Consider the following 26607-nt stretch of genomic DNA (forward strand, 5'->3'; position numbering starts at 1 on the left):
ACCGAAACGTCTTTGTGTATACTACAATACATTTTCAGCATATATAGTTAAGTTGAGCGCTAGGTTTTTATTCACTACACCACAATATGTAACATGAACACTCACACACATTGGAGAAAACACACACATGCACGCTCACACACATGGAAACACACGCACACATTGGAAAATACACACACATGCACGCTCACACACATGGAAACACACGCACACATTGGAAAATACACACACATGGAAACACACGCACACATTGGAAAATACACACACATGCACGCTCACAAACATGGAAACACACGCACACATTGGAGAATACACACACATGCACGCTCACACACATGGAAACACACGCACACATTGGAAAATACACACACATGCACGCTCACACACATGGAAACACACGCACACATTGGAAAATACACACACATGGAAACACACGCACACATTGGAAAATACACACACATGCACGCTCACACACATGGAAACACACGCACACATTGGAAAATACACACACATGGAAACACACGCACACATTGGAAAATACACACACATGCACGCTCACAAACATGGAAACACACGCACACATTGGAAAATACACACACATGCACGCTCACACACATGGAAACACACGCACACATTGGAAAATACACACACATGCACGCTCACACACATGGAAACACAGGCACACATTGGAAAAATACACACACATGCACGCTCACACACATGGAAACACACGCACACATTGGAAAAATACACACACATGCATGCTCACACACATGGAAACACACGCACACATTGGAAAATACACACACATGCACGCTCACAAACATGGAAACACACGCACACATTGGAAAATACACACACATGCACGCTCACAAACATGGAAACACACACACACATTGGAAAATACACACACATGCACGCTCACACACATGGAAACACACGCACACATTGGAAAATACACACACATGCACGCTCACACACATGGAAACACACGCACACATTGGAAAATACACACACATGCACGCTCACAAACATGGAAACACACGCACACATTGGAAAATACACACACATGCACGCTCACAAACATGGAAACACACGCACACATTGTAAAATACACACACATGCACGCTCACACACATGGAAACACACGCACACATTGGGAAAATACACACACATGCACGCTCACACACATGGAAACACATGCACACATTGGAAAATACACACACATGCACGCTCACAAACATGGAAACACACGCACACATTGGAAAATACACACACATGCACGCTCACAAACATGGAAACACACGCACACATTGGAAAATACACACACATGCACGCTCACACACATGGAAACACACGCACACATTGGAAAATACACACACATGCACGCTCACACACATGGAAACACACGCACACATTGGAAAAATACACACACATGCACGCTCACACACATGGAAACACACGCACACATTGGAAAAATACACACACATGCACGCTCACACACATGGAAACACACGCACACATTGGAAAATACACACACATGCACGCTCACAAACATGGAAACACACGCACACATTGGAAAATACACACACATGCACGCTCACAAACATGGAAACACACGCACACATTGGAAAATACACACACATGCACACTCACACACATGGAAACACACGCACACATTGGAAAATACACACACATGCACGCTCACACACATGGAAACACACGCACACATTGGAAAATACACACACATGCACGCTCACAAACATGGAAACACACGCACGCATTGCAAAATACACACACATGCACGCTCACAAACATGGAAACACACGCACGCATTGGAAAATACACACACATGCACGCTCACAAACATGGAAACACACGCACGCATTGGAAAATACACACACATGCACGCTCACAAACATGGAAACACACGCACACATTGGAAAATACACACACATGCACGCTCACAAACATGGAAACACACGCACACATTGGAAAATACACACACATGCACGCTCACACACAAGGAAACACACGCACACATTGGAAAAAACACACACATGCACGCTCACACACATGGAAACACACGCACACATTGGAAAATACACACACATGCACGCTCACAAACATGGAAACACACGCACACATTGGAAAATACACACACATGCACGCTCACAAACATGGAAACACACGCACACATTGGAAAATACACACACATGCACGCTCACAAACATGGAAACACACGCACGCATTGGAAAATACACACACATGCACGCTCACAAACATGGAAACACACGCACGCATTGGAAAATACACACACATGCACGCTCACAAACATGGAAACACACGCACGCATTGGAAAATACACACACATGCACGCTCACAAACATGGAAACACACGCACGCATTGGAAAATACACACACATGCACGCTCACAAACATGGAAACACACGCACACATTGGAAAATACACACACATGCACGCTCACAAACATGGAAACACACGCACGCATTGGAAAATACACACACATGCACGCTCACAAACATGGAAACACACGCACGCATTGGAAAATACACACACATGCACGCTCACACACATGGAAACACACGCACACATTGGAAAATACACACATATGCACGCTCACACATGGAAACACACGCACACATTGGAAAATACACACACATGCACGCTCACACATGGAAACACACGCACACATTGGAAAAATACACACACATGCACGCTCACACACATGGAAACACACGCACACATTGGAAAATACACACATATGCACGCTCACACATGGAAACACACGCACACATTGGAAAATACACACACATGCACGCTCACACACATGGAAACACACGCACACATTGGAAAATACACACACATGCACGCTCACACACATGGAAACACACGCACACATTGGAAAATACACACACATGCACTCTCACACACATGGAAACACACGTGCACGCATAGGAAAACACATGCATGCTCACATGCATGGGAAAACACATGCACGCTCACACGCATAGAGAAAACACACATGCACACTCACACGCATAGGGAAACACATGCACGCTCACATGCATAGGGAAAATACACATGCACGCTCACACGCATAGGGAAACACATGCACACTCACACGCATAGGAAAACACACACACTCTAACCTGCCATTCTTAATTTATTATTTGTCAAATGCCCCAACCCCCGCTACTTATCTCAGCGCATAAAAGCTGAGCAGGGCTGCTGGAGAGGTTGCCTGGAGTGTGCAGGGCAGAGTGCACACAGGGCGGTTATCTCACCATGTCTCGCTGTCCTGTGCTGCTGCTCCGCACACTGACGCCCTTCCAGGCTGATCGGACGTTGGAGACAGATCTGCACACAGAAGAGGAGGATGCTGTGTGCGATCACTAGGTAAGTAACGCACCCTTCTCCTCCTCTTCTTAGTTGTGTGCCAGGTAGCGGAGCTGACCCCTCTCACCACTGCATGCACATTACTGAAGCCGGCCTTGGCTGCAGCCACATGTGGACACTGTGCACCCTGCGCCCCCCCAGTGATGCTGCACCACCAGGTGACTGAAAAATTAAAAGGGTTGGCAGCTGGAAAACGGGCTGGCAGCACCCCAAGAGGTGGCACACCCCGGCCCACTGGGCAGATGCCCAGCAGGGCAGATTAGCAATTCGGGCCTGGTTCCCAGCACCAGCAGGGGATAATAATGAAAGTAGTAGTCTGCTCCCACTGTCTCCACCTGTAAAAATAAGAAAATATCCTTAAACTCACCTGTTCTAAATGTCCCCCACTGTAAGCTTAGCGAGCGGTGTCCTGTCACTTACTGAAGTTCGGGGTCGCTCGCTGCGTCATTCGCCCCGGCTCCTCTGCATGAGCGGTCAAGAGCATTACAGGGGGGACGATTAGGACAGGTGAGTACATGGATTTTTTTAGTTTATTCTTATTTTTACAGTTGGACACTGTGGGAGCAGACACTACTGTCATCATGGTCCCCGCTGGTGCTGATGGCAGCAACCCCCAAACTCCACGGCAAGGTAGGGATACTACCAGACCAGAAAATAGGGTCAGTATCCCAGGTGTCCTTGTATGTGATATGTCTGACAAACGAGACCCAACTACGGCTTGCTCTGATCCCAACTATTCAAAATATTTGTGACTTGAGCACCTTACTAGATAAGATTTACATCCATTTAGTGTCTCCATCATTATGTCTACTTACGGTGACATATAAGTGTTTTTTCACAGTTGTGGTTTCTTTATTTTTGCAGGGTCTATTAGGGTCAGTGAGGGCAGCGCGGACATCGCATGGGGGCGCCATATCAAGGCAAGGTGGGGTAACCACTAGGTCACAAGTAGGGCCAGTACCCCTATTGCTCCCGTGTGTCTCCTCTCTGCGCTGCCATTTAGAAGCCCCCCTTTTTAATTATTTGGAATTAAAGCTGTTGTGTATATAGTGGGTGGGTCTTTTTTAGTGTTGTTTAATATGCAAATTAGCCTGTACTCGCCCCAGCCTCTCCTCCCGTAATTACTCTCTTGTAGGAAAAAAACTTAATTTTGATAAGGCAAAATGGGGTCAAATATTAATGAGAACCAACTAGAAAAAAACCTAAAAAAAACTTTTTCCTACAATTAACTTAAAAGTATATGTTAAGGTACCTTCACACATAACGATATTGTTAACGATATCGTTGCTATTTGTGACGTAGCAACGATATCGTTAATGAAATCGTTATGTGTGACAGCGACCAACGATCAGGCCCCTGCTGGTAGATCGTTGGTCGCTGAATAAAGTCCAGAACTTTATTTTGTCGCTGGACTCCTGCTGACATCGCTGGATCGGCGTGTGTGACACCGATCCAGCGATGTCTTCACTGGTAACCAGGGTAAACATCGGGTAACTAAGCGCAGGGCCGCGCTTAGTAACCCGATGTTTACCCTGGTTACCATCCTAAAAGTAAAAAAAACAAACACTAGATACTTACCTACCGCTGTCTGTCCTCCAGCGCTGCGCTCTGCACTCCTCCTGTACTGGCTGTGAGCCGGAAAGCAGAGCGGTGACGTCACCGCTCTGCTTTCCGGCTCACAGCCAGTACAGGAGGAGTGCAGAGAAGCAGAGCGCAGCGCTGGAGGACAGACGGCTGTAGGTAAGTACCTAGTGTTTGTTTTTTTTTACTTTTAGCATGGTAACCAGGGTAAACATCGGGTTACTAAGCGCGGCCCTGCGCTTAGTTACCCGATGTTTACCCTGGTTACCGGCATCGTTGGTCGCTGGAGAGCGGTCTGTGTGACAGCTCTCCAGCGACCAAACAGCGACGCTGCAGCGATCCGGATCGTTGTCGGTATCGCTGCAGCGTCGCTAAATGTGAAGGGGCCTTTAGTATATACAAAAGCCTTAAAGGGAACCTGTCACCCCGTTTTTTGAGATTGAGATATAAATACTGTTAAATAGGGCCTGTGCTGTGCGTTACTATGGTGTATGTAGTGTACCCTGATTCCCCATGTATGCCGAGAAATACATTACCAAAGTCGGCGTTTTCGCCTGTCAATCAGGCTGGTCTGGTCAGGTGGGCGTGTTCACAGCGTTCTTTTCTTCCCCAGGTTTCCGTTGGTGGCGTAGTGGTGTGCGCATGTCCAAGGTCCGGATTCCCTGTGCCCACGTGAAGACACAGCGCGCGATCTGCGCTGTCATTCCTTTCATCGGTGCGGGCGGCCATCTTCCTGGGGCCGCGCGTGCGCAGATGTAGTGCTCTGCTGCACGGGGCTTCAGGAAAATGGCCGCGGGATGCCGCGCGTGCGCAGAAGAGATCGCGGCGGCCATTTTCCCAAAGCCGAGTTGCATCTCGGCTTTGGGAAAATGGCCGCCGCGATCTCTTCTGCGCACGCGCGGCATCCCGCGGCCATTTTCCTGAAGCCCCGTGCAGCAGAGCACTACATCTGCGCACGCGCGGCCCCAGGAAGATGGCCGCCCGCACCGATGAAAGGAATGACAGCGCAGATCGCGCGCTGTGTCTTCACGTGGGCACAGGGAATCCGGACCTTGGACATGCGCACACCACTACGCCACCAACGGAAACCTGGGGAAGAAAAGAACGCTGTGAACACGCCCACCTGACCAGACCAGCCTGATTGACAGGCGAAAACGCCGACTTTGGTAATGTATTTCTCGGCATACATGGGGAATCAGGGTACACTACATACACCATAGTAACGCACAGCACAGGCCCTATTTAACAGTATTTATATCTCAATCTCAAAAAACGGGGTGACAGGTTCCCTTTAAGGCCCCTTCACATTAAGCGACGCTGCAGCGATACCGACAACGATCCGGATCGCTGCAGCGTCGCTGTTTGGTCGCTGGAGAGCTGCCACACAGACCGCTCTCCAGCGACCAACGATGCCGGTAACCAGGGTAAACATCGGGTAACTAAGTGCAGGGCAGCGCTTAGTAACCCGATGTTTACCCTGGTTACCATGCTAAAAGTAAACAAAAACAAACACTAGATACTTACCTACAGCCGTCTGTCCTCCAGCGCTGCGCTCTGCTTCTCTGCTCTCCTCCTGTACTGTCTGTGAGCCGGAAAGCAGAGCGGTGACGTCACCGCTCTGCTTTCCGGCTCACAGCCAGTACAGGAGGAGTGCAGAGCACAGCGCTGGAGGACAGACAGCGTTAGGTAAGTATCTAGTGTTTGTTTGTTTTTTACTTTTAGCATGGTAACCAGGGTAAACATCGGGTTACTAAGCGCTGCCCTGCGCTTAGTTACCCGATGTTTACCCTGGTTACCAGTGAAGACATCGCTGGATCGGTGTCACACACGCCGATCCAGCGATGTCTCCAGGGAGTCCAGCGACGAAATAAAGTTCTGGACTTTATTCAGCGACCAACGATCTCCCAGCAGGGGCCTGATCGTTGGTCGCTGTCACACATAACGATTTCATTAACGATATCGTTGCTACGTCACAAATAGCAACGATATCGTTAACAATATCGTTATGTGTGAAGGTACCTTTAGACTATAAATGGGTCAATAGTAATATCAGGAATAATACACAGAAGCTGAATGTCCTCAATAAGCCCTGTTCACCTGGCTTTCAGCTTCTGTGTATTGTCCCTGATATTACAATTAACCCATTTATAGTCCCTGTTTTTAAAGGGTTTCGAATATACTAACATATACTTTTAAGTGACTTGCATTCAGTTTTGTAGGTGTTTTTTCTAGTTGGGTCTAATTGCACCAATATAAAACTTTTTGCTGCATATAATAAGAAACTTTTTGAAGCAGAGAGGACTTCAATACAATACAGTGATAGGGCTGTCAAGAGAAATTGTTCCAGTTGAGGAGAGAGAGAGAGCGAGCGAGTGTGAGAGAGAGAGCGAGAGAAAGAGCGAGCGAGTGTGAGAGAGAGAGCGAGCGAGTGTGAGAGAGAGAGCGAGAGAGAGAGTGAGAGAGAGAGAGCGCGAGAGAAAGAGAGCGAGAGAGAGAGCGAGAGAAAGAGAGCGAGAGAAAGAGAGCAAGAGAGAGAGAGAGCGAGCAAGTGTGTGAGAGAGAGAGAGCGCGAGAGAGAAAGAGAGAGCGCCCCTCCTGTATGTCCAGTACGCGGCCGCTGTAGACTGAGCAGCTCAGTGACTGTAGTGGGAAGTTCCAGCTGATCAGCGGCCGCCAGGCTTCACATCACCACAGAACAGACACTGACCCAAAGGCCATCAATGGTGACATCGTGGACACCTCTGTAAACCTGTTCTACAGGCAATACTACCTCAATGACCATTACTATATCTTCACTGTCACTAGAGTCAGGATGTAACCAGTGCTGCAGCCATGTGACTTGCTGGGAATTGTAGTGCTGTGCACAACCAGCAGGGAAAGCTGGGAGCATTTAGACATTTTAGTTTCAGGTTGAAATAAACTCATTTTCCTATTGAATCTGCTTTCCTTCCTTCCTGTAATACCCAATGCGTACCCAATGTTAAAGATACGTACACAGGACGCATGCAGAAGTAGGCGGAGCTTAAGGAAGGAAGTACGCAGCCATCCGCAGACCAGCCACATGCAGGTGTGAACCCGGCCTAAGAGCCTGGAACACGTCTCCAAGGATTTACTGATAAGAATGTTCTCCAGATGTCACAGCGCTGACTAATGGAGAAACCACAAATATCAGATATTAGAGAGTAACACAAGTCACAATACAGATCAGGAGCGAGGGCCTGTTCCCAGGAGCTACAGTCTGAGAAATGGCTAAAAAGCCTCCACTAGGCTCCTATACAGCTGTATAATGAGGCCCAGGCTTTATAGTGAAGGGACTGGAGCGAGGGCCTGTTCCCTGGAGCTACAGTCTGAGAAATGGCTAAAAAGCCTCCACTAGGCCCCTGTACAGCTGTATAATGAGGCCCAGGCTTTATAGTGAAGGGACTGGAGCGAGGGCCTGTTCCCTGGAGCTACAGTCTGAGAAATGGCTAAAAAGCCTCCACTAGGCCCCTGTACAGCTGTATAATGAGGCCCAGGCTTTATAGTGAAGGGACTGGAGCGAGGGCTGTTCCCTGGAGCTACAGTCTGGGAAATGGCTAAAAAGCCTCCACTAGGCCCCTGTACAGCTGTATAATGAGGCCCAGGCTTTATAGTGAAGGGACTGGAGTGAGGGCTGTTCCCTGGAGCTACAGTCTGGGAAATGGCTAAAAAGCCTCCACTAGGCCCCTGTACAGCTGTATAATGAGGCCCAGGCTTTATAGTGAAGGGACTGGAGCGAGGGCCTGTTCCCTGGAGCTACAGTCTGAGAAATAGCTAAAAAAGCCTCCACTAGGCTCCTGTACAGCTGTATAATGAGGCCCAGGCTTTATAGTGAAGGGACTGGACTGGAGTGAGGGCCTGTTCCCAGGAGCTACAGTCTGAGAAATGGCTAAAAAAGCCTCCACTAGGCTCCTGTACAGCTGTATAATGAGGCCCAGGCTTTATAGTGAAGGGACTGGAGTGAGGGCCTGTTCCCAGGAGCTACAGTCTGAGAAATGGCTAAAAAGCCTCCACTAGGCTCCTGTACAGCTGTATAATGAGGCCCAGGCTTTATAGTGAAGGGACTGGAGCGAGGGCCTGTTCCCAGGAGCTACAGTCTGAGAAATGGCTAAAAAGCCTCCACTAGACGCCTGTACAGCTGTATAATGAGGCCCAGGCTTTATAGTGAAGGGACTGGAGCGAGGGCCTGTTCCCAGGAGCTACAGTCTGAGAAATGGCTAAAAAGCCTCCACTAGGCGCCTGTACAGCTGTATAATGAGGCCCAGGCTTTATAGTGAAGGGACAGGAGCGAGGGCCTGTTCCCAGGAGCTACAGTCTGAGAAATGGCTAAAAAGCCTCCACTAGGCCCCTGTACAGCTGTATGAGGCCCAGGTTTTATAGTGAAGGGACTGGAGCGAGGGCCTGTTCCCAGGAGCCACAGTCTGAGAAATGGCTAAAAAGCCTCCACTAGACGCCTGTACAGCTGTATAATGAGGCCCAGGCTTTATAGTGAAGGGACTGGAGTGAGGGCCTGTTCCCAGGAGCTACAGTCTGAGAAATGGCTAAAAAGCCTCCACTAGACGCCTGTACAGCTGTATAATGAGGCCCAGGCTTTATAGTGAAGGGACTGGAGCGAGGGCCTGTTCCCAGGAGCTACAGTCTGAGAAATGGCTGAAAAGCCTCCACTAGACGCCTGTACAGCTGTATAATGAGGCCCAGGCTTTATAGAGAAGGGACTGGAGCGAGGGCCTGTTCCCAGGAGCTACAGGCTGAGAAATGGCTAAAAAGCCTCCACTAGGCTCCTGTACAGCTGTATAATGAGGCCCAGGCTTTATAGTGAAGGGACTGGAGCGAGGGCCTGTTCCCAGGAGCTACAGTCTGAGAAATGGCTAAAAAGCCTTCACAAGGCTCCTGTACAGCTGTATAATGAGGCCCAGGCTTTATAGTGAAGGGAATGGAGCGAGGGCCTGTTCCCAAGAGCTACAGTCTGAGAAATGGCTAAAAAGCCTCCACTAGGCTCCTGTACAGCTGTATCATGAGGCCCAGGCTTTATAGTGAAGGGACCGGAGTGAGGGCCTGTTCCCAGGAGCTACAGTCTGAGAAATGGCTAAAAAGCCTCCACTAGGCTCCTGTACAGCTGTATAATGAGGCCCAGGCTTTATAGTGAAGGGACCGGAGTGAGGGCCTGTTCCCAGGAGCTACAGTCTGAGAAATGGCTAAAAAGCCTCCACTAGGCTCCTGTACAGCTGTATAATGAGGCCCAGGCTTTATAGTGAAGGGACCGGAGTGAGGGCCTGTTCCCTGGAGCTACAGTCTGAGAAATGGCTAAAAAGCCTCCACTAGGCCCCAGTACAGCTGTATAATGAGGCCCAGGCTTTATAGTGAAGGGACTGGAGCGAGGGCCTGTTCCCAGGAGCTACAGTCTGAGAAATGGCTAAAAAGCCTCCACTAGACTCCTGTACAGCTGTATAATGAGGCCCAGGCTTTATAGTGAAGGGACTGGAGCGAGGGCCTGTTCCCTGGAGCTCCAGTCTGAGAAATGGCTAAAAAGCCTCCACTAGGCCCCTGTACAGCTGTATAATGAGGTCCAGGCTTTATTGTGAAGGGACAGGAGCGAGGGCCTGTTCCCAGGAGCTACAGTCTGAGAAATGGCTAAAAAGCCTCCACTAGGCCCCTGTACAGCTGTATAATGAGGCCCAGGCTTTACAGTAAAGGGACTGGAGCGAGGGCCTGTTCCCAGGAGCTACAGGCTGAGAAATGGCTAAAAAGCCTCCACTAGGCCCCTGTACAGCTGTATAATGAGGCCCAGGCTTTATAGTGAAGGGACTGGAGCGAGGGCCTGTTCCCAGGAGCTACAGGCTGAGAAACGGCTAAAAAGCCTCCACTAGGCCCCTGTACAGCTGTATCATGAGGCCCAGGCTTTATAGTGAAGGGACTGGAGCGAGGGCCTGTTCCCAGGAGCTACAGGCTGAGAAATGGCTAAAAAGCCTCCACTAGGCCCCTGTACAGCTGTATAATGAGGCCCAGGCTTTATAGTGAAGGGACTGGAGCGAGGGCCTGTTCCCAGGAGCTACAGTCTGAGAAATGGCTAAAAAGCCTCCACTAGGCTCCAGTACAGCTGTATGATGAGGCCCAGGCTTTATAGTAAAGGGACTGGAGTGAGGGCCTGTTCCCAGGAGCTACAGGCTGAGAAATGGCTAAAAAGCCTCCACTAGGCCCCTGTACAGCTGTATAATGAGGCCCAGGCTTTATAGTGAAGGGACTGGAGCGAGGGCCTGTTCCCAGGAGCTACAGGCTGAGAAATGGCTAAAAAGCCTCCACTAGGCCCCTGTACAGCTGTATAATGAGGCCCAGGCTTTATAGTGAAGGGACTGGAGCGAGGGCCTGTTCCCAGGAGCTACAGGCTGAGAAATGGCTAAAAAGCCTCCACTAGGCTCCTGTACAGCTGTATAATGAGGTCCAGGCTTTATAGTGAAGGGACTGGAGCGAGGGCCTGTTCCCAGGAGCTACAGGCTGAGAAATGGCTAAAAAGCCTCCACTAGGCCCCTGTACAGCTGTATAATGAGGCCCAGTCTTTATAGTTAAGGGACTGGAGCGAGGGCCTGTTCCCAGGAGCTACAGTCTGAGAAATGGCTAAAAAGCCTCCACTAGGCCCCTGTACAGCTGTATAATGAGGCCCAGGCTTTATAGTAAAGGGACTGGAGCGAGGGCCTGTTCCCAGGAGCTACAGGCTGAGAAATGGCTAAAAAGCCTCCACTAGGCCCCTGTACAGCTGTATAATGAGGCCCAGGCTTTATAGTGAAGGGACTGGAGCGAGGGCCTGTTCCCAGGAGCTACAGGCTGAGAAATGGCTAAAAAGCCTCCACTAGGCCCCTGTACAGCTGTATCATGAGGCCCAGGCTTTCTAGTGAAGGGACTGGAGCGAGGGCCTGTTCCCAGGAGCTACAGGCTGAGAAATGGCTAAAAAGCCTCCACTAGGCCCCTGTACAGCTGTATAATGAGGCCCAGGCTTTATAGTGAAGGGACTGGAGCGAGGGCCTGTTCCCAGGAGCTACAGGCTGAGAAATGGCTAAAAAGCCTCCACTAGGCTCCAGTACAGCTGTATAATGAGGCCCAGGCTTTATAGTAAAGGGACTGGAGTGAGGGCCTGTTCCCAGGAGCTACAGGCCGAGAAATGGCTAAAAAGCCTCCACTAGGCCCCTGTACAGCTGTATAATGAGGCCCAGGCTTTATAGTGAAGGGACTGGAGCGAGGGCCTGTTCCCAGGAGCTACAGGCTGAGAAATGGCTAAAAAGCCTCCACTAGGCCCCTCTACAGCTGTATAATGAGGCCCAGGCTTTATAGTGAAGGGACTGGAGCGAGGGCCTGTTCCCAGGAGCTACAGGCTGAGAAATGGCTAAAAAGCCTCCACTAGGCCCCTGTAGAGCTGTATAATGAGGCCCAGGCTTTATAGTGAAGGGACTGGAGCGAGGGCCTGTTCCCAGGAGCTACAGTCTGAGAAATGGCTAAAAAGCCTCCACTAGGCCCCTGTACAGCTGTATCATGAGGCCCAGGCTTTATAGTGAAGGGACTGGAGCGAGGGCCTGTTCCCAGGAGCTACAGGCTGAGAAATGGCTAAAAAGCCTCCACTAGGCTCCTGTACAGCTGTATAATGAGGTCCAGGATTTATAGTGAAGGGACTGGAGCGAGGGCCTGTTCCCAGGAGCTACAGGCTGAGAAATGGCTAAAAAGCCTCCACTAGGCCCCTGTACAGCTGTATAATGAGGCCCAGGCTTTATAGTGAAGGGACTGGAGCGAGGGCCTGTTCCCAGGAGCTACAGTCTGAGAAATGGCTAAAAAGCCTCCACTAGACTCCTGTACGGCTGTATAATGAGGCCCAGGCTTTATAGTGAAGGGACTGGAGCGAGGGCCTGTTCCCTGGAGCTCCAGTCTGAGAAATGGCTAAAAAGCCTCCACTAGGCCCCTGTACAGCTGTATAATGAGGTCCAGGCTTTATTGTGAAGGGACAGGAGCGAGGGCCTGTTCCCAGGAGCTACAGTCTGAGAAATGGCTAAAAAGCCTCCACTAGGCCCCTGTACAGCTGTATAATGAGGCCCAGGCTTTATAGTAAAGGGACTGGAGCGAGGGCCTGTTCCCAGAAGCTACAGGCTGAGAAATGGCTAAAAAGCCTCCACTAGGCCCCTGTACAGCTGTATAATGAGGCCCAGGCTTTATAGTGAAGGGACTGGAGCGAGGGCCTGTTCCCAGGAGCTACAGGCTGAGAAATGGCTAAAAAGCCTCCACTAGGCCCCTGTACAGCTGTATCATGAGGCCCAGGCTTTATAGTGAAGGGACTGGAGCGAGGGCCTGTTCCCAGGAGCTACAGGCTGAGAAATGGCTAAAAAGCCTCCACTAGGCCCCTGTACAGCTGTATAATGAGGCCCAGGCTTTATAGTGAAGGGACTGGAGCGAGGGCCTGTTCCCAGGAGCTACAGTCTGAGAAATGGCTAAAAAGCCTCCACTAGGCTCCAGTACAGCTGTATAATGAGGCCCAGGCTTTATAGTAAAGGGACTGGAGTGAGGGCCTGTTCCCAGGAGCTACAGGCTGAGAAATGGCTAAAAAGCCTCCACTAGGCCCCTGTACAGCTGTATAATGAGGCCCAGGCTTTATAGTGAAGGGACTGGAGCGAGGGCCTGTTCCCAGGAGCTACAGGCTGAGAAATGGCTAAAAAGCCTCCACTAGGCCCCTGTACAGCTGTATAATGAGGCCCAGGCTTTATAGTGAAGGGACTGGAGCGAGGGCCTGTTCCCAGGAGCTACAGGCTGAGAAATGGCTAAAAAGCCTCCACTAGGCCCCTGTACAGCTGTATAATGAGGCCCAGGCTTTATAGTGAAGGGACTGGAGCGAGGGCCTGTTCCCAGGAGCTACAGTCTGAGAAATGGCTAAAAAGCCTCCACTAGGCCCCTGTACAGCTGTATCATGAGGCCCAGGCTTTATAGTGAAGGGACTGGAGCGAGGGCCTGTTCCCAGGAGCTACAGGCTGAGAAATGGCTAAAAAGCCTCCACTAGGCTCCTGTACAGCTGTATAATGAGGCCCAGGCTTTATAGTGAAGGGACTGGAGCGAGGGCCTGTTCCCAGGAGCTACAGGCTGAGAAATGGCTAAAAAGCCTCCACTAGGCTCCTGTACAGCTGTATAATGAGGTCCAGGCTTTATAGTGAAGGGACTGGAGCGAGGGCCTGTTCCCAGGAGCTACAGGCTGAGAAATGGCTAAAAAGCCTCCACTAGGCCCCTGTACAGCTGTATAATGAGGCCCAGGCTTTATAGTGAAGGGACTGGAGCGAGGGCCTGTTCCCAGGAGCTACAGGCTGAGAAATGGCTAAAAAGCCTCCACTAGGCCCCTGTACAGCTGTATCATGAGGCCCAGGCTTTATAGTGAAGGGACTGGAGCGAGGGCCTGTTCCCAGGAGCTACAGGCTGAGAAATGGCTAAAAAGCCTCCACTAGGCCCATGTACAGCTGTATCATGAGGCCCAGGCTTTATAGTGAAGGGACTGGAGCGAGGGCCTGTTCCCAGGAGCTACAGGCTGAGAAATGGCTAAAAAGCCTCCACTAGGCCCCTGTACAGCTGTATAATGAGGCCCAGGCTTTATAGTGAAGGGACTGGAGCGAGGGCCTGTTCCCAGGAGCTACAGGCTGAGAAATGGCTAAAAAGCCTCCACTAGGCTCCAGTACAGCTGTATAATGAGGCCCAGGCTTTATAGTAAAGGGACTGGAGTGAGGGCCTGTTCCCAGGAGCTACAGGCTGAGAAATGGCTAAAAAGCCTTCACTAGGCCCCTGTACAGCTGTATAATGAGGCCCAGGCTTTATAGTGAAGGGACTGGAGCGAGGGCCTATTCCCAGGAGCTACAGGCTGAGAAATGGCTAAAAAGCCTCCACTAGGCCCCTGTACAGCTGTATAATGAGGCCCAGGCTTTATAGTGAAGGGACTGGAGCGAGGGCCTGTTCCCAGGAGCTACAGGCTGAGAAATGGCTAAAAAGCCTCCACTAGGCCCCTGTACAGCTGTATAATGAGGCCCAGGCTTTATAGTGAAGGGACTGGAGCGAGGGCCTGTTCCCAGGAGCTACAGGCTGAGAAATGGCTAAAAAGCCTCCACTAGGCCCCTGTACAGCTGTATCATGAGGCCCAGGCTTTATAGTGAAGGGACTGGAGCGAGGGCCTGTTCCCAGGAGCTACAGGCTGAGAAATGGCTAAAAAGCCTCCACTAGGCCCCTGTACAGCTGTATAATGAGGCCCAGGCTTTATAGTGAAGGGACTGGAGCGAGGGCCTGTTCCCAGGAGCTACAGGCTGAGAAATGGCTAAAAAGCCTCCACTAGGCTCCAGTACAGCTGTATAATGAGGCCCAGGCTTTATAGTAAAGGGACTGGAGTGAGGGCCTGTTCCCAGGAGCTACAGGCTGAGAAATGGCTAAAAAGCCTTCACTAGGCCCCTGTACAGCTGTATAATGAGGCCCAGGCTTTATAGTGAAGGGACTGGAGCGAGGGCCTGTTCCCAGGAGCTACAGGCTGAGAAATGGCTAAAAAGCCTCCACTAGGCCCCTGTAGAGCTGTATAATGAGGCCCAGGCTTTATAGTGAAGGGACTGGAGCGAGGGCCTGTTCCCAGGAGCTACAGGCTGAGAAATGGCTAAAAAGCCTCCACTAGGCCCCTGTACAGCTGTATCATGAGGCCCAGGCTTTATAGTGAAGGGACTGGAGCGAGGGCCTGTTCCCAGGAGCTACAGTCTGAGAAATGGCTAAAAAGCCTCCACTAGGCCCCTGTACAGCTGTATCATGAGGCCCAGGCTTTATAGTGAAGGGACTGGAGCGAGGGCCTGTTCCCAGGAGCTACAGTCTGAGAAATGGCTAAAAAGCCTCCACTAGGCTCCTGTACAGCTGTATAATGAGGCCCAGGCTTTATAGTGAAGGGACTGGAGCGAGGGCCTGTTCCCGGGAGCTACAGTCTGAGAAATGGCTAAAAAGCCTCCACTAGGCCCCTGTACAGCTGTATAATGAGGCCCAGGCTTTATAGTGAGGGGACTGGAGCGAGGGCCTGTTCCCAGGAGCTACAGGCTGAGAAATGGCTAAAAAGCCTCCACTAGGCCCCTGTACAGCTGTATAATGAGGCCCAGGCTTTATAGTGAAGGGACTGGAGCGAGGGCCTGTTCCCAGGAGCTACAGTCTGAGAAATGGCTAAAAAGCCTCCACTAGGCTCCTGTACAGCTGTATAATGAGGCCTAGGCTTTATAGTGAAGGGACTGGAGCGAGGGCCTGTTCCCAGGAGCTACAGTCTGAGAAATGGCTAAAAAGCCTCCACTAGGCGCCTGTACAGCTGTATAATGAGGTCCAGGCTTTATTGTGAAGCGACTGGAGCGAGGGCCTGTTCCCAGGAGCTACAGGCTGAGAAATGGCTAAAAAGCCTCCACTAGGCTCCAGTACAGCTGTATAATGAGGCCCAGGCTTTATAGTGAAGGGACTGGAGCGAGGGCCTGTTCCCAGGAGCTACAGGCTGAGAAATGGCTAAAAAGCCTCCACTAGGCCCCTGTACAGCTGTATAATGAGGCCCAGGCTTTATAGTGAAGGGACTGGAGCGAGGGCCTGTTCCCAGGAGCTACAGGCTGAGAAATGGCTAAAAAGCCTCCACTAGGCCCCTGTACAGCTGTATAATGAGGCCCAGGCTTTATAGTGAAGGGACTGGAGCGAGGGCCTGTTCCCAGGAGCTACAGTCTGAGAAATGGCTAAAAAGCCTCCACTAGGCCCCTGTACAGCTGTATCATGAGGCCCAGGCTTTATAGTGAAGGGACTGGAGCGAGGGCCTGTTCCCAGGAGCTACAGGCTGAGAAATGGCTAAAAAGCCTCCACTAGGCTCCTGTACAGCTGTATAATGAGGTCCAGGCTTTATAGTGAAGGGACTGGAGCGAGGGCCTGTTCCCAGGAGCTACAGGCTGAGAAATGGCTAAAAAGCCTCCACTAGGCCCCTGTACAGCTGTATCATGAGGCCCAGGCTTTATAGTGAAGGGACTGGAGCGAGGGCCTGTTCCCAGGAGCTACAGGCTGAGAAATGGCTAAAAAGCCTCCACTAGGCCCCTGTACAGCTGTATCATGAGGCCCAGGCTTTATAGTGAAGGGACTGGAGCGAGGGCCTGTTCCCAGGAGCTACAAGCTGAGAAATGGCTAAAAAGCCTCCACTAGGCTCCTGTACAGCTGTATAATGAGGTCCAGGCTTTATAGTGAAGGGACTGGAGCGAGGGCCTGTTCCCAGGAGCTACAGGCTGAGAAATGGCTAAAAAGCCTCCACTAGGCCCCTGTACAGCTGTATAATGAGGCCCAGGCTTTATAGTGAAGGGACTGGAGCGAGGGCCTGTTCCCAGGAGCTACAGTCTGAGAAATGGCTAAAAAGCCTCCACTAGGCCCCTGTACAGCTGTATCATGAGGCCCAGGCTTTATAGTGAAGGGACTGGAGCGAGGGCCTGTTCCCAGGAGCTACAGGCTGAGAAATGGCTAAAAAGCCTCCACTAGGCTCCTGTACAGCTGTATAATGAGGTCCAGGCTTTATAGTGAAGGGACTGGAGCAAGGGCCTGTTCCCAGGAGCTACAGTCTGAGAAATGGCTAAAAAGCCTCCACTAGGCTCCAGTACAGCTGTATAATGAGGCCCAGGCTTTATAGTGAAGGGACTGGAGCGAGGGCCTGTTCCCAGGAGCTACAGTCTGAGAAATGGCTAAAAGCCTCCACTAGGCCCCTGTACAGCTGTATAATGAGGTCCAGGCTTTATAGTGAAGGGACTGGAGCGAGGGCCTGTTCCCAGGAGCTACAGGCTGAGAAATGGCTAAAAAGCCTCCACTAGGCCCCTGTACAGCTGTATAATGAGGCCCAGGCTTTATAGTGAAGGGACTGGAGCGAGGGCCTGTTCCCAGGAGCTACAGTCTGAGAAATGGCTAAAAAGCCTCCACTAGGCTCCTGTACAGCTGTATAATGAGGCCCAGGCTTTATAGTGAAGGGACTGGAGCGAGGGCCTGTTCCCAGGAGCTACAGTCTGAGAAATGGCTAAAAAGCCTCCACTAGGCCCCAGTACAGCTGTATAATGAGGCCCAGGCTTTATAGTGAGGGGACTGGAGCGAGGGCCTGTTCCCAGGAGCTACAGTCTGAGAAATGGCTAAAAAGCCTCCACTAGGCCCCTGTACAGCTGTATCATGAGGCCCAGGCTTTATAGTGAAGGGACTGGAGCGAGGGCCTGTTCCCAGGAGCTACAGGCTGAGAAATGGCTAAAAAGCCTCCACTAGGCTCCTGTACAGCTGTATAATGAGGTCCAGGCTTTATAGTGAAGGGACTGGAGCGAGGGCCTGTTCCCAGGAGCTACAGGCTGAGAAATGGCTAAAAAGCCTCCACTAGGCCCCTGTACAGCTGTATAATGAGGCCCAGGCTTTATAGTGAAGGGACTGGAGCGAGGGCCTGTTCCCAGGAGCTACAGGCTGAGAAATGGCTAAAAAGCCTCCACTAGGCCCCTGTACAGCTGTATCATGAGGCCCAGGCTTTATAGTGAAGGGACTGGAGCGAGGGCCTGTTCCCAGGAGCTACAAGCTGAGAAATGGCTAAAAAGCCTCCACTAGGCTCCTGTACAGCTGTATAATGAGGTCCAGGCTTTATAGTGAAGGGACTGGAGCGAGGGCCTGTTCCCAGGAGCTACAGGCTGAGAAATGGCTAAAAAGCCTCCACTAGGCCCCTGTACAGCTGTATAATGAGGCCCAGGCTTTATAGTGAAGGGACTGGAGCGAGGGCCTGTTCCCAGGAGCTACAGTCTGAGAAATGGCTAAAAAGCCTCCACTAGGCCCCTGTACAGCTGTATCATGAGGCCCAGGCTTTATAGTGAAGGGACTGGAGCGAGGGCCTGTTCCCAGGAGCTACAGGCTGAGAAATGGCTAAAAAGCCTCCACTAGGCTCCTGTACAGCTGTATAATGAGGTCCAGGCTTTATAGTGAAGGGACTGGAGCAAGGGCCTGTTCCCAGGAGCTACAGTCTGAGAAATGGCTAAAAAGCCTCCACTAGGCTCCAGTACAGCTGTATAATGAGGCCCAGGCTTTATAGTGAAGGGACTGGAGCGAGGGCCTGTTCCCAGGAGCTACAGTCTGAGAAATGGCTAAAAGCCTCCACTAGGCCCCTGTACAGCTGTATAATGAGGTCCAGGCTTTATAGTGAAGGGACTGGAGCGAGGGCCTGTTCCCAGGAGCTACAGTCTGAGAAATGGCTAAAAGCCTCCACTAGGCCCCTGTACAGCTGTATAATGAGGTCCAGGCTTTATAGTGAAGGGACTGGAGCGAGGGCCTGTTCCCAGGAGCTACAGGCTGAGAAATGGCTAAAAAGCCTCCACTAGGCCCCTGTACAGCTGTATAATGAGGCCCAGGCTTTATAGTGAAGGGACTGGAGCGAGGGCCTGTTCCCAGGAGCTACAGTCTGAGAAATGGCTAAAAAGCCTCCACTAGGCTCCTGTACAGCTGTATAATGAGGCCCAGGCTTTATAGTGAAGGGACTGGAGCGAGGGCCTGTTCCCAGGAGCTACAGTCTGAGAAATGGCTAAAAAGCCTCCACTAGGCGCCTGTACAGCTGTATAATGAGGCCCAGGCTTTATAGTGAAGGGACTGGAGCGAGGGCCTGTTCCCAGGAGCTACAGGCTGAGAAATGGCTAAAAAGCCTCCACTAGGCCCCTGTACAGCTGTATAATGAGGTCCAGGCTTTATAGTGAAGGGACTGGAGCGAGGGCCTGTTCCCAGGAGCTACAGGCTGAGAAATGGCTAAAAAGCCTCCACTAGGCTCCTGTACAGCTGTATAATGAGGCCCAGGCTTTATAGTGAAGGGACTGGAGCGAGGGCCTGTTCCCAGGAGCTACAGGCTGAGAAATGGCTAAAATGCCTCCACTAGGCGCCTGTACAGCTGTATAATGAGGCCGAGGCAAGAAGAGCCGGACTACCCATCACTGACCTGCAGAGCCGCACTCCGAGTCCACATATATGGCTGCTCTTCTTTGTGCACAGGACCTGTGATGAGGTCACAGGAGGGGAGGAGTCAGGGGTCACATGATCAGGGGCCTCACTCAGTGTATGCAGGACTCTGCTGTGCAGGTTGTCATGGTGCTGGATGAGGGGAAGTTTAGCCGAGCGGGCCTTGTGTGTACGGTGTGTAATGAGCAGAGCCGTGTGTGTACGAGGTGTACGGAGCAGAGCCGTGTGTTTATGAGGTGTACGGAGCAGAGCCGTGTATGTACGAGGTGTACGGAAAGAGCCATGTGTGTGAGGTGTTTGGAATGGAGCGGAGCCGTGTGTGTACGGAGTTGAGCCGTGTGTGTGAGGTGTACTGAGCAGAGCCGTGTGTACAAGGTGTATGGAGCGGAGCAGTGTGTGTGAGGTGTACGGAGAGAAGCTGTGTGTGTGAGGTGTACGGAGCGAAGCTGTGTGTGTGAGGTGTACTGAGCAGAGCCGTGTGTATGAGGTGTACGGAGCGGAGCTGTGTGTGTACGGAGTTGAGCCGTGTGTGAGGTGTACTGAGTAGAGCCGTGTGTACAAGGTGTACGGAGCAGAGCAGTCTGTACGAGGTGTACGGAGTGGAACCGTGTGTGTGTGAAGTGTTTGGAATGGAGCGGAGCCGTGTGTGTACGGAGTTGAGCCGTGTGTGAGGTGTACTGAGCAGAGCCGTGTGTACAAGGTGTACGGAGCGGAGCAGTGTGTATGAGGTGTACGGAGTGGAGCCGTGTGTGTGTGAGGTGTTTTGAATGGAGCGGAGCCATGTGTGTACGGAGTTGAGCCGTGTGTGTGAGGTGTATTGAGCAGAGACGTGTGTGTATGGAGTTGAGCCATGTGAGAGGTGTACTGAGCAGAGCCGTGTGTACAAGGTGTACAGAGCGGAGCGGTGTGTGTGAGGTGTACTGAGCAGAGCCGTGTGTATGAGGTGTACGGAGCGGAGCTGTGTGTGTACGGAGTTGAGCCGTGTGTGAGGTGTACTGAGCAGAGCTGTGTGTACAAGGTGTACGGAGCAGAGCAGTGTGTACGAGGTGTACGGACTGGAGCCGTGTGTGTGTGAGGTGTTTGGAATGGAGTGGAGCCGTGTGTGTGTGAGGTGTTTTGAATGGAGCGGAGCCATGTGTGTACGGAGTTGAGCCGTGTGTGTGAGGTGTATTGAGCAGAGACGTGTGTGTATGGAGTTGAGCCATGTGAGAGGTGTACTGAGCAGAGCCGTGTGTACAAGGTGTACAGAGCGGAGCGGTGTGTGTGAGGTGTACTGAGCAGAGCCGTGTGTATGAGGTGTACGGAGCGGAGCTGTGTGTGTACGGAGTTGAGCCGTGTGTGAGGTGTACTGAGCAGAGCTGTGTGTACAAGGTGTACGGAGCAGAGCAGTGTGTACGAGGTGTACGGACTGGAGCCGTGTGTGTGTGAGGTGTTTGGAATGGAGCGGAGCCGTGTGTGTACGGAGTTGAGCCGTGTGTGAGGTGTACTGAGCAGAGCCGTGTGTACAAGGTGTACGGAGCGGAGCAGTGTGTGTGAGGTGTACTGAGCAGAGCCTTGTGTATGAGGTGTACGGAGCGGAGCTGTGTGTGTACGGAGTTGAGCCGTGTGTGAGGTGTACTGAGCAGAGCCGTGTGTACAAGGTGTACGGAGCGGAGCAGTGTGTACGAGGTGTACGGAGTGGAGCCGTGTGTGTGTGAGGTGTTTGGAATGGAGCGGAGCCGTGTGTGTACGGAGTTGAACCGTGTGTGAGGTGTACTGAGCAGAGCCGTGTGTACAAGGTGTACGGAGCGGAGCAGTGTGCATGAGGTGTACGAAGTGGAGCCGTGTGTATGAGATGTACAGAGCGGAGCTGTGTGTGTACGGAGTTGAGCCGTGTGTGAGGTGTACTGAGCAGAGCCGTGTGTACAAGGTGTACGGAGCGGAGCTGTGTGAGGTGTACTGAGCAGAGCCGTGTGTGTATGAGGTGTATGAAGTGGAGTCGTGTGTGTATGAGGTGTACTGAGCGGAGTGGTGTGTGTACGAGGTGTATGGAGCGGAGCCATGTATGTACGGAGTTGAGCCGCGTGTGTACTAAGCGTAGCAGTGTGTGTACGAGGTGTGCGGAGCGGAGCCATATGTTTATTATGTGTACGGAGTGGAGCCATGTGTGTACGGAGCGGATCTTTTTTCCATGTTTTGGTTCATTTAATAAGTGATTTTTGTATAAAACAATGATTGGATCCATCTGAATATCACGTTTTGTTCCCCAATATTTCCTGTCTATTATTCCGATCTGTGTATTATCGTCTTGTGTCTTTTTCCTTCTCCCTAATATTATACTGTGCTCCGCACAGGGCGTCTGGACCATGGACTACAAGGCCAGGAAACTGTATTGGCTCGGACACGTAAATCCGTTTTTTAATAATGAAGCACCAACAACTGGCGGCTCTGGGGCTCAGAGTAGGAAGGATTTTAGCTTTTTGATTAAAAAAATCTACTTTTTAAGTGAACCAAAACCTGGAGGAACAAAGCTTTCCTGGAAATGATCTTCCCCAACAATGAATCCCGAGAGGATTGTGGATACATGAGAACTTTTCTTATTGAGGACCAGGAGTTCATCAATAACTGGGAAATATTTGCAATAACAGCTCAAAGAAATTCATGGAACTTCTCATTGAGTTTAATAGCAAGACCCCATTAAATATTCAACACCAACTGGATGAAGCATTTACAGTGGCATGTAAAAGTTTGGGCACCCCTGGTCAAAATTACTGTTATTGTGAACAGTTAAGCAAGCTGAAGATTAAATGAGGCTTAAAAGGCCTAATGTTAAAGATGACACATTTCCTTTGTATTTTAGGCAAAAAAATATACATATTGCGAGTTTTTTACATTTTAAAAATTACAAAAAGGAAAATGGGCAGATGCTAAAGTTTGGGCACCCTTGGAGACGTGTGCGCTCAAATAACTTTGACCCAAGTTTTACACCTTACTTAGCCTGTTAGGGTTATGGCTTGTTAACTATCATTGTTAGGAAAGGCCAGGTGATGCTAATTTCCCAGCTTTATGAAAACCCAGCCTCCTCTAACATTGTGCCTAAAAGGATTCTGCTAAGCAGCCCCCTAGTGCTCTGAAAATGAAAAGGTTGGAGGCCCACAAAGCAGGAGGATATAAGAAGATAGCAAAGCTTTTTATTCAAGTTTCCCTTTCCTCAGTTCGAAATGTAATTGTCATGGTATAGGACATGGTTCATGTCCTTCTCTCTCAGGGTTAATATTTCTGGCATTTCTTTGGATCTGGGAGGGGTATTTATCCACACTGCGGACTAGGATTCCCTGTCAGCTATACTTTCGTTTAGTCTGTGTGTCTGACCTCTTGAGTGTGTGCTTGGTTTGCATTTGTTTGCCTTGCGCTCCGTGCATTACTCTGCTTGTTTTTTCTGCTGATTTCCTGACCTTTGGCTCCCTTTTTGTTACTATCCCTCCACACACAAAGGCCCTAAGCCTGCAAATAAAGTGATTGGATGCTGTGAAATAAAATACCCCTATATGGCCTAATGAACCCTCTTAAACCCTTTCTACCAGCAGAGGTTGGCACCCTAGCTTGTACGCAAAATGGCGCCCCCGCTCACCGACGGCTAACCCTAGATGCACCCGAATAATCCCGAAATAGGTATAGGGTGCAACTGGTACCAACCAAATGACCTAAAGCCAAAGCATAATGCCGTGGTGATAAGAAGAAATGAAGGGGTAACGAGAGTGAACTCGATAAAATTATGTCCTCAAAGCCAACACCCTGCTAATATTACCGAGCCACACAACAACAGCAATCAAAATAACAAATAACAATAAAAGATAAATCGGATTTTTTTAACTAATTCAGGGGTGGGGGGATGAAAAAAGCCTAAGCGGGGGATCTGTTCGTACTATGGACTAGGGTTGAGTGACTTTTAGTTTTTTAGGGTCGAGTCGGGTTTCGCGAAACCTGACTATCTCAAAAGTTGGGTCGAGTGAAATCAGCCGATTATCGCAAAGAGTAGGGGATCGACCGAAACATGAAACCCAATGCAAGTCAATGGGGGAGCATAGTCGGCAGTGAGTGGAGGCCAGGAAAACATGTACAGTGCCCATTTTAATGGCAAAAACATGCATTCTTGTTACTGAAGCTTGTCAATCTTAATTTACCTTATAATAATAGTAAGGCATTGGAAATTGGGGGTCATTTGGCTAAAGTTGTGGGGGGTAGGGCTGGTTCAAGTATTTAGTGGGCCCAGGAAATCTGGACCACGTCACGGCAGTGGAGCAGGGAGAGGTAAGTATTTCAACTTTGCAAGTGCTGTGAACCTGAGCAAGCAGGGGGGGCCCACTCGTTGGCACTGGCACAGGGCCCCTCAAAGTACAACGGTGTGTTTGCATGGCGGGGGCGCCTCCCACCGGCAGTGACACTTTTGCGTACTATGAGGGGCCCTGTGCCAGTGACGTCGCCAACGAGTTTCCCCCCCCCACACCTGATGAAGGAACCTGCACTTTCATCTGCACCTTCCTCTTTGTCCCCGTGTAAGATGTTATGGTATGCGGGAAGGGTAACCTGACTTTCAGCAGGGTCACAATCTTGCTGTGTAGCGTGCACGGGAAATGTTGCGTTATGGGTCAATGTACCAGCAGACTCATCTATCACTGGCTGGGCAATGAGGAGGAAACACAGATATAGGCCCAAATAATAAAGTGGGCTAAATGCAGTTCAAAATTGGTAACAGGACTAACCAGGGGGCATTGCTTTCTTCAGTGGAGTACAACTGTAATGAGAGGCTGACACAGTGAGTAGGCCCAAATCAGTAAGTAGGCTAAATGCAGTTCAAAATTGGTAACAGAAGTAAACAGGCGGCACTGGTTTGTTCAGTGTAGGAGAACATCAAGGAGCGGCAGACACCGTTAGTAGTGCCAACAAAACAAGTAGGCCAAATGCAGTGTTATATTAAAAACAATTTAACGAGGGGGCGTGGCCAGCAGCTGAGGGAGCAGGACGTGTCTCCACCGGGCTCCTCTGCTGACGGAGATAATCTAACCTAATCTACAGCTTTATCTGTCCATCCTCTGGGCTGGAGGACGTTTTTCACCCCACTGCTGACCCAAAGGTCTTTTTACATCGTATTTGACCTATAAACAGTAGATTATTCCAACTTACACTACTGAGGCCTACATGTGAATCTGAGGCCTGCTGGGTGATCTGACCCCCCTGCCGGCTATGAGCTGAATCCGGTGGAAGGACTACATTTGACTGCCCTGCGCTGGGAACCCCACATCAGCAACTACTTCGGGGGGTGGATCGTCCATCAAAAACGCTCCGTGGAGTCTGGAGGAGGTAGGGGGACCTGGGGGAGGTGCGCACCCTGCGACTCCATCTGCGGCGCTTACTGCCGGTTCCTCCAACCTCTGAGCCCGCTGCGACCTGGCCGAATATAACATCAGGGCCACGCGCTCCCCCTGCCCCTCCGGGATAGAAGCTCACCTGCCCGGGGGGTGATTAGGAGCTGCCACGCTCTTTCTCTAGCTGGAGCCCGGCCATCCGTCTGGGCCGCCGCTGCGGGCCTCGTGGAGAGAATATCGCGGGACGCCGCCATCTTGGACGGTTTGCGGCCCTGGAGTGCGCCGCACCTTGGCGGCTTTGGAGAAGAGCGGGCCGTCTGCTTCGCGGGCGCGCTCTTTGCCCCGGTTTGCCTCCCCTTCGGACTACCGCTCCTCAACCTGGATCCCTCCGCGGTCTGGCGATCGCTTCTAGGTACATCGCTACTGTGTCCCGACCGCAGCGCTCTGCCAGGGTACCTGTGGGACTGATCCTGCACATCTACCGGTTCCTGTGCTGGGTGGGCTCATCGTCCTGGGTGGCGCTCTGAGTACCCCACTGACCCAGCGGATGTCTTAAGTGGGACAGAGAGCCCGGAGAGCGGTGTGACAGATTTGGGGATCTTCACCTACGCCATCTTAGATCCACCGTTGTGCGCTGGGAAAGGCCCCTATCAGACAAGCAGGGACCGCTTCAGCTCTGGAGTATTCTATCAGCCCCTCTCTCCTGCTGCTACCTGGGGGTGCGGGTTGGTGACCACTGATACACGCATAATATTTAGGTCACTTCAGATCTGCCTCAGTATAGGCGACCTTGCATTGCTTCCCCCCCTCCTCTCCTCACTTCTGTGAACAGTGGGGCTCAGGACGGCCGCACAGCAACTAAGAGCAAATCCACAGCTGGGGGTCCTGCGATTTGCAGTCCCTTGTCTGAGACCCCTACATTCAGACCATCTCCGAGCATATTATTTTATTTTATTTAGTTTTTTCTTCTTATTTCTACCTTTTATTCATTTTTTACTAAGAGCCGAGAGTGACACCTAGTGCTCAATCTGTTCACTTCACCTCACATATTAATAGTGAGGAAAGCCTCCTCTGAGAGTGGGTCCTTTGACAACTTGCAATAACAGAGATTCTGTGGTACTGCTACGCCACCTGCTGGTGACATAAAAAACTTCAGTATTCCTCTCTTCTTAATTGAACAACATAGACAGATTGGCGACAACTTTCTTCTTTACTAAACCTATGACAATGTTCACCTCGCTCCAACCACAAT

The 26607-nt window shown here is 50.9% G+C and overlaps 1 protein-coding gene across 3 annotated transcripts in view; it reads right to left on the reverse strand.

Moving 5' to 3' along the window:
- Positions 1-20050, reverse strand: part of LOC138663413 (zinc finger protein 135-like) — a 134479-nt gene extending 114429 nt beyond the window's left edge. The window contains exon 1 of one of the 3 annotated variants that reach the window (XM_069749609.1): positions 19991-20050. The gene's annotated coding sequence lies outside the window, so the exon portion shown is untranslated. The remainder of the gene's footprint in view (positions 1-19990) is intronic. The other 2 variants (XM_069749608.1, XM_069749607.1) reach the window with 2 other exon arrangements.
- Between the last annotated feature and the right edge of the window lie 6557 nt (positions 20051-26607).

This window comes from Ranitomeya imitator, chromosome 2, assembly GCF_032444005.1.
Source record: "Ranitomeya imitator isolate aRanImi1 chromosome 2, aRanImi1.pri, whole genome shotgun sequence".
NCBI lineage: Eukaryota > Metazoa > Chordata > Amphibia > Anura > Dendrobatidae > Ranitomeya > Ranitomeya imitator.